This window comes from Microcebus murinus, chromosome 10 (genome assembly GCF_040939455.1).
Source record: "Microcebus murinus isolate Inina chromosome 10, M.murinus_Inina_mat1.0, whole genome shotgun sequence".
Classification (NCBI taxonomy): domain Eukaryota; kingdom Metazoa; phylum Chordata; class Mammalia; order Primates; family Cheirogaleidae; genus Microcebus; species Microcebus murinus.
In genome coordinates this window covers 89,375,647-89,386,948 of record NC_134113.1, presented here as the reverse complement: position 1 = coordinate 89,386,948, position 11,302 = coordinate 89,375,647, and the positions used below count along the sequence as shown (strand labels likewise).

General features: G+C 48.0%; 1 long non-coding RNA gene across 1 annotated transcript; it reads right to left on the bottom strand.

Annotated features, from left to right (window-relative positions):
• Positions 1-3,852: 3,852 nt before the first annotated feature.
• On the bottom strand, positions 3,853-6,661 carry LOC142873296 (uncharacterized). The gene is made up of 3 exons (XR_012921345.1): positions 6,591-6,661; positions 5,960-6,070; positions 3,853-3,953 (listed from the first exon to the last, which is right to left on the bottom strand). It is a non-coding gene; the product is annotated as an uncharacterized LOC142873296 (long non-coding RNA).
• Between the last annotated feature and the right edge of the window lie 4,641 nt (positions 6,662-11,302).

Below are 11,302 nucleotides of genomic sequence, written 5' to 3'. Positions count from 1 at the left end.
CGTGCGGATGTGCCCAGCCGGTTGATGGATGGTGGGGACCAGAGTGGCATCGCCTTTGAGCTAAATGGGTGACCAGGAAACGAAACTCAGCGGCCTCCTCCTCATCTTTCACTGTCAGCGCAAAACGGAGGGCGTTGTCTCTCTCCGCCTCCCCCCAACGCCGAGATGTCCCCAGCTGCCATACCCCGCGGCTCCACTTGGTGGCGGTGACGCCTCGGGCATCAGCGCGCAGCGAGCGGCGCCGCTTTCCTGTGGGGGGCGCGGTCCGAGCCGCAGGCGTTGAGTAGGTTTGAGGCCAAAGCACCCCGTTTTCGGAGGCTTGTATCTATGAGCTCCTTGCTTCCTCCCTCCACCGTCTTGGAAGAATTTGCCCTCGGTCTCCTTTGGCAGAGCTGCTTTGCTCTTTGTCTTATTTCTGCGAAACCTCTCCGAGGTATTTCCAGCCCATTTGCATGCTATCTGGCCTCTTTGCAGATAATGGGCTCATAGGCTGTTGTTATTAATGCCAACTGGTATTTATGTGGTGAGAACATTGGCTTTTTGTCAGGAAAAGTGTGCCAGAACACAAAGTACAGCCTGGCCCTGGAAATGCAGCATAAACCCATTCTTTCCCCGTGCATGCGGAGTTTCCTTCCTCCAGTTCTCCACTTATCGTTGCTGCTGAGAACTGGACTGTGCCCAGATGGTCTTTTCCTTCCTTGCCTACTTTCTGCTGGGCAAGGTCTGCAGGTTTGCTGCTGTCCCGGCCCAGTCCGAAACATGGCATGATTTCAGAAGGGGAGGTAGCCGCTTCAGAAAAATCTTTCTCAAGTGTTGGCTGCTGAGATCTGGGATCTGAGAAATTAGCCTCCAGTGTGTATGTAGAGTGTTCTCTTTGGAAAGGACCAACCTTGGGGTCATTTTCTGGAATTCGTCTTCCTCCTCCTTCTTCCTCCTCTCCCTTCTCCCCCTTCTCCCTCTTCTTCTCCCTCTTCTCCTCTTCTTCTTCCTCCTCCTCTCCCTCCTCCCCTTCCTCACCCCCCTTCTTCTCCTTCTCCTACATCATGGAGTCTTGCTCTATTGCCCAGGTTGGAGGACAGTGGCACAATCACTGCAGCCTCTAAACTCTTGGACTCAAGCAATCCTCCTGCCTCAGCTTCCCGAGTACCAGGACTACTGCCCAGCCTGGACTTTCTTCTATCCAGGGCAGACAGTGCTTTGCCCTTCTTGGCTTCAGGATGTTCCAAGGAGGCAGATGGGTCTGTGCATTGATGCCTGACCATGACCTCCACACCCTGTGGATTACTACCACTGTCTTGACCCTTCAGAGTGCAACACTCCGGTGCTTCAGATTTCAGGGTTTAAGGAGGTCACAGAGATCCTCTAGCTGGTTCTCCGCAGCCCTCATTCTACAGAAGAGGAAACTCAGGCCGGGTGGAGTTAATACACTCAGGACCAGGTTTCTGCTTCTGTGCTCTTTCTACTGCCAGCACCTGTGTGGTCAGTTCTGGATGCTTTCTCAAGAGAGTGTTTGAGTAAAGAATCAGATAGAATGACCACAGTCACCATGGATTTTAAACATTCCTCCCACTTTCCTCTATCTCCCCGATTGCCTTTTCTTCCCCTTATTTCTCCTCTGGTCATCTTCTCTGCCTTATAAGCCTTGGGGAGAGGGTCTGGGTAAGGACCGACAGTTTCTGGTCAACCACAGCCCCTGCCCCACAGCCCCCAAGCCAAGGGAGGGATGGCAGAGCAAGGTGAAGTGTTCTGTCTCCATTCTCCCAGCCAGCATGATAAGCCCTCAGCTTCCCTGAGGCTCATGTCGGGTCCAAACCCCACACCCAGTGCCTCTTATTTCCCTTTGTATGAACTTTTGGCTCCCTTTGGCAGCTTTGGGGGCAGCCACAGAGACAGTCCTTGGAAAAGCCTTGCTAGTGACTTGCATTTGTAATGACTTAGCCTGGGGTGACTGCCCTGCGCCCCGCCTCTCAAGCACCAGGTTCTAACCACTATCTTCCACAGAAAAGAAAATGAAACCGTAATGGAATTTGATTAGCACATGTGCCACACCCAACTGCCTGGTCCCAGTTCCTTCTAGCTCAGGTCCCCTTCCATATTATGATCTGCCAATCCCACTGTATTTGTATCAACTCAATTCAACAGACTCCTCTGACAAGCCCCGTAGCTATGCAGTGAGCTCTGGGACACAACAGTAGGGGCTAGTGATATATCCTATGATCATGTAAAGCGACTACCTTTCTCTAAGAAGGAATACTGCCAGATTGACTAATGTTTTTCCACAAGGAATTGAAATAGAAAAGGCATGTATTGATTTTGGCAAGACATCTTTATGAACAAGATGGAAAAAGGCAGGGATAATGATAATAGAGTTAGGTAGAGCCATAAGTCAAGCATTCAAGAAAAGATCCTTTAGTAGGTGGAAGTCTCTATTGATGGGCCTGCCATAGGGCTGTATCTTTGGATCTGTTTGCATAACATTTTTATCAATCATTTGGTTACAACTAAGGCATGTTTTTCAAATATTGCACATGACACAGAATTAGGAAAGACTGAATAAAACTAGAATACAAAATGTGTTGCAATAATCTGGGATAAAGATCCCAGACTAAGAATTTAGTTTAGTAGATACAAATGTATTTATGACCCCAAGATAAATCACACAAATACAGGTTGGAAAGACTTGTTTTGAGAGCAGTTTTTATGAAGAAGACCTGGTAGTTTTAGATGCCTACAAGACTGATAAGTACCAGTGAAGAGGTTCGGCAGCCAGAAAGTCAAAGCAATCGTAGGCTGCACTGACACCATTGTGAAGTCCTAGACAAGGCATGCACTGTTCCCACTGAATTGGGGGCACATTATAGCACGTCAGAATATTGCATCCATTTCTTTTTTTTTTTTTTTATTTCGGCATATTATGGGGGTACAGATTTTAAGGTTTCAATAAATGCCCATTACCCCCCCTCCCCCCAAAAGTCTGAGTCTCCATCATGACCATCCCCATTTCTGTGTATCTCACTGTGAAGGAGGAGCTTCTAACAGAGGGGCTATTTTTAGAACTGCATGATATACAGAATGGCTGATGGGGCTGGAGATAGTTAATCCCGAGAGGAGGGATGTTGCAGGGTACATCATCATCACAGTTAACATTTATTGTGCACTGAACCCGTGCAGAGCTCCATTTTAAGCTCCATTTTAAGTTTCACTCTGTTGCCTGGGCTAGAGTGCCATGGCGTCAGCCTAGCTCACAGCAACCTCAAACTCCTGGGCTCAGGCAACCCTCCTGCCTCAGCCTCCCGAGTAGCTGGGACTACAGGCATTCACCACCATGCCCAGCTCATTTTTTCTATATTTTTTTAGTTGGCCAATTAATTTCTTTCTATTTTTAGTAGAGATGGGGTCTCACTCTTGCTCAGGCTGGTCTCAAACTCCTGACCTTGAGGGATCCTCCCACCTCGGCCTCCCAGAGTGTTAGGATTACAGGTGTGAGCCACAGCGCCCGGCCTGTATAATATAATTTAATATGTGTAAAAACCTTATGAATTGTTATTATTGTCACCCCCCTTTTATTTAACACCCGAGGACCCCGAAGCATCCAGGCAATAAATAATGCTCACGATGGCACAGCTTGCAAATGGTGGGCTGGGAGTCAAAGCTGGTTGGGCTGCCCTCGGATCCTTACCTGTAACCCCATCATGCCCCCAACTGCTTTAATAACCACAGCCTCACAGGCGGCTCAATGGTTAGAGATGTTAGGGAGGCAGAGCCTGGAAGAGCTTCCTGCAAAGTAGTGGGTTTCCTCTCGCTGGAGGTGTTCAAGCTCCATGATGCTCTGCTGGCGACCACGTGGGGAATTCGTGTCTGGGACAAGGCTGGACGACATAAGCTTAGAGCGTCTCGTGACTCTTAGGATGCTGGACTTTAACTTGCCAAGTTGTTATTCCTAGTATCTGAATCTAAGAACCATGGAGACGCTGTCAGTTTTACTGTACAGTTTTCTTCTCCTACACCTTGCAGCCCAAACACTTCCTTTGCCCTTCAGGTGAAAATGGAAATGCTCTTAGCTGTTGGGATGTGTCCCCGCCTTTCTGTCAGTGTTATTATTGGACGTCATTGGTAGTTGTGCTTTACAGGCCAATTCTCCTCTTCACAGCCTTCTTGAGAATGGAAGGTGCCATGTGAGTAGAGTACATGCTGTGTTTAATATGCCTTTATTGTGGACAGGGTGATAATGTAGAATCCTTCGCAAAGGCACTTGAATTTGCCCCCCCCAGATATATATATATAGTCAGTGTCAGAAATATTGCCTGATTTAGTTCTTTAGACAAAAGCTACCACTTTTTAAGTACAAAAACTCTGGTCCATGTTGTGCTTTGAGGGTGATTAATTGCATAAGAAAGAACCCTATGATTTGTGGTACTCAGCAAGATCAAAAAGGTTTGTGGGTTGAACTTGGGTAGCACGAGTTTAGTCATCTGAGTCATAAGCCCATGAACTCTGAATACTTGGGAACAGGGAGAGGGTCAGAGGGGGCAGCTGACTGTCCGGAACCACCGAGGGGCTGGGGCTTCCTCGGGGGAAGAAAGCGCCAGAGTGCAGGGGAGGGGCTGGGGAGAGAAAGCTGATAAGGAGGAAGAAAAGTTGTAAATTGGAGATCTGGCAAAATAATGAACAAAAAAGAATGTTAAGATGAAGTTAAAATTAAGGTCATAAGAATCAGAAGTTCAAGGGCTGGGTGCGGTGGCTCATGCCTGCAATCCTAGCACTCTGAGAGGCCAAGGCAGGAGGATTGCTTGAGGCTGGGAGTTCAAGATCAGCCTAAGCAGGAGTGAGACCCTGCCTCTACAAAAAATAGAAAAATTAGCTGGGCCTGGTGCTACACGCCTATAGTCCCCAGCTACTAGGGAGGCTGAGGCAGGGGGATCACTGGAGCCCAGGAGTCGGAGGTTGCAGTGAGCTATGATGATGCCACTCCACTCTAGGCTGGGTGAGAGAGCGAGACCTGTTTAAAAAAAAAGAAGAAGAAAGAAAGGAAGGAAGGAAAAGAAAAGAAAGAAAAAAATTCACTAAATATTAAGTTACAATTTTTACAGTGTCATGATGACCTGTTTGTGAAATTGGGCAGATGGATTTGACCTCATCATAGATCCTCCTTCCAGTTAGAGCAGCTGTTCTTCTAAGTTCCTGGAGGGTCCCCACTTCATGGAAGGGGGGGACCATGCGAGGAGGAGCAGCCTTCTGAAGGCACAGAGGGCCCGGAGCCTGGCGTGCTCAGAGGTGGTTCTTTGCTTGTGTTGCCCCCCTGCTCCCCATCCCCCACCCCGGCACCTCCTGCCAAAGGCCGGGTCCTCTGTTCCTTCCTATTCCTGACAAACCTGTGGCAGTTCCAGACACATCAAATTGTCACCTGTATAGTTTCCCTACAGCACTGGGGTTAGTCTCTGTGTGTGTGTTGCATTTAATCTTAGGAGAAAACGAGAGGATAGAAAGAAAAATAGTTGTTTATGAATTCTGCATAAAGAATAAACGGAGAAATTTTTGTGCTCCCCAGACATCTTTTCCAGTGGTCTGTGAGAATCTCGGAAATTCCTGGTATGTGTGCGGGGGGCGTCTGCTGGTGGCTGTGAGTGCCAGGCACACCCCCACACACCCGTTACACATCTTCCCCCGTATATGTAGATCAGATGTGCTCGCGAGCACAGAGAGTCATTTCTACAAGTGGGATGAAACCAGTACCCCGCACCCTACTCACTGTGCGTGCACGTACATTATCTCGCCAAATTAAAAACATTCCCATTCAAATCAGTAGCAAAACGAGGTTGTTGCTTGGATAGCTGGAAAGGAGTGCACGTCACCAGCTGTCCCTGACCTGGGGTGGGTGACCCCTCCCTGTGACCTCAGTTTCCATGATCTTTCTCACCTGCCCCTAAGGTTATACCCCTATCAAATGGCATTACCTCACTTTTCACAGTTTCCAAGATCCCTCCTTTGCCTCAAGTTGTTTCTTTAGCCACGGATGGGGTCCAGTCTGAAACATCTTCCGGTATGGAGTGAGGACATCTGATGACAGGACCTGCATACACAGCGCAGGTTAATCTTGAGCGGATTTCACAGCACGCAGTTTGCCTCTGGCCTAAAGCCTTAAGCAGGGCGCCCCAGTCATTTTCACTTTATGGGACGGATAGGAAATGATACGAGGATGTCTGAGGCACACAGAGGTCAACGGATGCTGCTGCTCGTTGCCAGACTCAGCCGGCCTGGGGCTCTGGCCGCCTCAGACCCTGCCCCGGCTGCTCCCGGGCCCGCGTGATCAACATCGAGCCACCCCGGTGACCCACTTGAGGAACTCAGTGCCTCTCTCCTATCTGCTTTGCCAAGCCCTTCTTGGTTCCCATCCTTCACGTTTGCTTTCTTAATGGTCCATGCTTTCAATTATTCTCTTCAGAGCCAGGTTTTCCTGTAAGCCCTTCCCTAGAGGGAGCTCAGCTCTACCTGCCTCCCACTAGAATCTTCCCCCAACTCTTCCCACCGTCGTCTTCTTCACAACGTCCACATCTCGGCTCAAACATTGCTCACCTTGTGAGACCTTCTACCGTCAGTCTGTTCAACGCTGGGCTCCCATGGTTACTACAGGTCTTCAGAGTGCTGAAAATTTGAAATTATATTCATTTGTTGGTTTACTTGTTTTTCTCCCATTTTCTATAGGTTTCAGAAAGACAGTAAAAGGACGACCTTGCTAATAAACTAACAGAGAAAAATCAACTGTCTAACAGAAAGAAAAAAGAGAGAGAGATCACAGTGCACAACTGACCCTCTGATTAACCATCTATGGCTTAACTTGTGCTCTTTGAGAGTTTGTTTTCACAGCACTTGGAAAGAACTCAAAAGAAAGGACTAGCATGATGCTCCCTCAGTTCCCACTTGTCCACATTCCAGGGGGACTGGTAGGCCAGCCTCACAGAGAGAACAGGAAAAAAAAAAAGGAAAAACAGATGCAGCCTTCACAGCTGGCTTCTGCTATCAGCTTGCAGCAATAACTTGTTTTTCCCCTTTGCTCCCAATAAAAGCCCTCAGCCCCTTACCCTCGCTGCCCTTTCTTTGCTTGTGTTGAGCCCTTCTCTCCCTTTGGTTAAGTAAAAAGGAAGCCTTTATCTCCCTTTAAGAAGTAAAAAAAAGTTTTCCTTCTTTAAAACTATTCTTTTTTTTTTTCTTTTAGTCTTTAAATTAATCTTTTTGTTGAGAATTCTTTCTCATCCTGAGCTACAAGTTCCCACCCTAACGGACAGAAAAATTGTTTTTTTCCCCCTGTATTCCCTGAGCCTAGCACAGAGTCTGCACACAAGTAGAATGAATGAAAATTTTGAAAGAAATTATATATATATATATATATATTTTTTTTTTTTTGGTCACAGGCTAATTAGAATGATAGCTTCTCACTCAGAGGACACAATTCTCAGATTGCTCTCTTGTCTGTTCTGCTGTCTTGAATGACCAATTTGTCCTCAAATAATTTTGATGAATTTCAGCTGATCAACCATCAGCTTCTTTTTTTTTTGTTTCCATGCAAGAACACTTAAGTCCAATGTGATAAAAACAACTCACAAGCCTAAGGCTTGGAGGAAAGAAAGGGAATTCTTTACTTCTTGGGCCGAATACATTTCATCCTGTCCCAGTTTATTTCCCGGAGGCTTTTCTTTGTCAAGCTTGGGAAAGTGCTGTTTCCTAGGAGAACTACACAAGAACAAACTTGAAATATGAAAAAAAGAGAAAAGCATCCCCGAAAGCAAAAAAAATAAGAGAAGCATTTTAGATTGATCCCCCTCAAAGATCAATTGCATTTCTTTTTTCAAGTGCATTGCTTTTCTAAACTGACTTGAACCAAAATGGATGAACAAGGACCCTTCAGATTATATAAACCAAATTGAAAACAGATGTGAATGCCAGAAAATAGGCTCAGGGAGGATTTATCTTCCTGAATTCTTGGCATAAGCTGCTGCTGGCAACATTTTCTCTTACAAAAACTGGATGTGTGCTGAACTGTGGCTGGGTGGAGCCCAGGGTCACCACGGCCGTGGCGGATGTGGCAGAGGGGTAGGCTGAGACGAGACCCCTCCAGGGAGGAGAAGCCGATGCAAATTGGAAGCAGAATGCTCCCAGGGACAGGACTGACTCATACACTTTCCATTGATTTTGCCATCTCAGCCCAGTCACTTTCTGCCTTCCTGGGCCCAACTGGAAAAGCCTTGTCAGTCTTCGCTGCGTATCAGACCAGAGCAGCACTTCCCCAGCTCATACTGTCTTAAAAATCACATGGGAACTTGCTGAAAACGCAGAGTCTCGGAGCCTTCTCCTGGAGGTTCTGATTCAGTAGGTCTCGGTCAGGGTCCAAGAATTTTGATCTGTAACAGGTATCCTTGCAGATTCTTCTGCTCAGGCAGCTTTGGGAAGAGACCTTGGCCAGTTAAGTCACGTGTGTCCTTTTGGTGATGCACCAGTCTCCCAGCAAGCTCCGACGGCTCCTTCCCACCCTGCGGCCCCCAATCCACAGGAAGACCCTCAGCATGTTCTCCCGGCTCATCCATTCAGAGCTGTGGGGTGTGGTTCCACAAGCAGCGCTCGGCCTTGGTCCCCTCTGTGCCGGGATCTTGTTGGAGAGCCCTAGCGTTAACAGTGGCAGTGGCTATGGAGGCAGAGGCACGAGGAGAGAGCCCCTTTGGGGATGGGGCAGCCTGCTCCACCCGCTGCGAGGCATACTTGGGGCCCTTCTTATGCACCTCTCTTCTCCCACGCCAACTGCCACCCCCTCCGCTGAGCCCATCCCCTAACCTCTGTCTCTGCCGGCACTCCACAGCCTTAGAGTCACCTGCCTCAGTGCAGCGCCACTGCAAACTCCTTCAAAACTACTCACTTGCTGTCCTCTCTGTCCCCAAATCTGTTTCTCCTCCTGAGCCCTCCTCCTGGGTTCCTTCTTTTCGAAAGTGGAATCACCATCCACTTAGGCAGCCACAAACCACAGTGCTGACTTCTCCCTCTTCCTCCTTCCTCGCATCGAGTCCTAACTATCTCCTTACGGCAGTGGTTTGCAACCCTGGCTGCAAACCAGAATCACCTGGAAAGATTTTGAAATACACCCACGTCTGGGCTCCGCTCTGAGAAATTCCCAAGTAACAGGGTTGTGGCGAGGCCAGGCCACGGGCCATCTCCAGCTCCCCAAGTGAATCCAGCCCTTTCATAGGGGACCGGGTGGGACAGGTAAGGCTCTCACCTTGGGCACAGGATTCAAGGGGGCCCCCAAAACTCAGTCATCAAGAGAAATAATATTTGATACATTTTTTGAAAATCAAAATTAAAGCAAAAAAAGGGCCCATGATAAACAATACATCAAAATTTTATAAAAACCGACTGTTGTGGTTTGTTTTATGACCCTGTGTTATTTCATAAGGGGAGCCCTCATTTCCGATCGGGCTGCAGGTCCCTCTCACCGGTTTAAGTGAGTTGACAATAATCTACAAACGAGCCGGCAACGAAGGGCTTTATATTTTTTATTTGGAGACTTTTTATTGTATTTATTTATGTGTTATTTTGGAGACAAGGTCTTGCTCTATTGCCTGGGCTAGAGTGCAGTAGTGTCATCAGAGTTCACTGCAACCTCCAACTCCTGGGGTCAAGGGATCCTCCTGCCTCAGTCTCCCGAGTAGCTGGAACTACAGGTGCGTGTGACCATGCCTGGCTAAATTTTTGTACTTTTTTCTTTTTGAGACCAGGGGGTCTTGCTCTTGCTCAGGCTGGTTTTGAACTCCTGACCTCAAGCAATCCTCCTGCCTTGGTCTCCCAAAGTGCTAAGATTACAGGTGTGAGCCACTGTGCCTGGCCTGATTGGAGGCTTTACAAATTAACTTTTTCTACTTAGTTCAAAGCATGGGAGGGTATTTTGGTAATCATACCTAGGGACGCACATTTTCCCTTTTGGTTGGGGTTGGAGATGGCTGGGCACAGCAGTGATCACTGATGCTCTGGCCCCTCCTCCCAACGCTCCTCAAACCCGGACCGTATTTAGAGACCTCCTTTAGGGATAGAAGCCCTGTGAGGGCAAAGCCAGCCTTGCTCACCATCCTCTCCTATTGCTTCTCCCTTTGCCTATTTATGCTCCAGCATAAAGGTGGCCTTGTAGCTCTCCGAACGTGCCTCGGTTTGCTTTGCAGCTACACCTTTACACAGGCATTTTTTTCTGCCCTGCGTATCTGGGCTACTGCACTGCACAAAGCCCCCTGGCTCCGGGGGTGGGCTGGAATCCAGCCTCACTGTGCTTGCCAAGCCCCGTCCCCTGGCAGGAGCCTGCATCCTTTGGTGCGGGGGCACACGTTCAAATCCATCCACTCAGAGGGGCACGTTTTTCTAACTCACACAAAGACTCCCTGTTAGTGGCCGCTTTGAGGATCATTCCCTCCATCATCTGCCCAGTGAATTCCTGCCCACCCTGCAAGACAGAGCGCAAGCTTCTGACCTCCTCTGTGAAGTCTTTCTTGCCTTTGGTCTCCCAGACAGAACGGCTCTTTGTTCTAAGTGACCACTTCACCTTCTACTTGCTTTTAGGGTGGCAGCTATCTCAGTGAATTGTCATTATGCGGACAGCCGTGGGAGCCTATTGGTCAGTGTGGCACCTATTGGTCAAGAACAGGGTGGTTCTTCTTTGATCTGATGTCTTTGAAGCACACCAGAATAACAGACGGGAAAATAAAATATTCAGACAAGCGACTCCTTGTCTTACTTCAGGGCACCAAGCCACTGGTTTGGTGGCCCTGTCAGTCAGGATGGGCTGGGCTAGCCCAGGTAACAAACAGCCCCACACCTCGGTGGCTTAAAACAACAAAGTTTTATTTCTCGATCCTCTGCATATTCACCACGGAGCCCAGATGAAGGAAGCAGCCACTGTTTGGGATACTGCACCACCGTGGCAGGGAGAAAAAAGCTCTTGAGAATCTTATCCCAACAATTAATTGCTTCAGACCTTAAGCAACTTGAAAAGGACGTCGTTTCTGTTCACAGAAATTAGTGTCATGATCCCAACCCAATGCCAAAGGGGCCAAAAAAGCACAATCCTACAGTGTGCCTGGAAGATAAGAGAGTTTGGAAATATTTGGAAAACAACACTTACGACTATCGCAGTGACACTTTTCGTAAAATTGACTGATTTTCCTAAATTTCGAAATAACCACCTCTATCAGTTGTTTTGTTGTTTAGAAAAATGAGTTATGAACAGCTGGACGTGGCAGTAACAACTGCAGATAAGAAACAAAAGCACAGT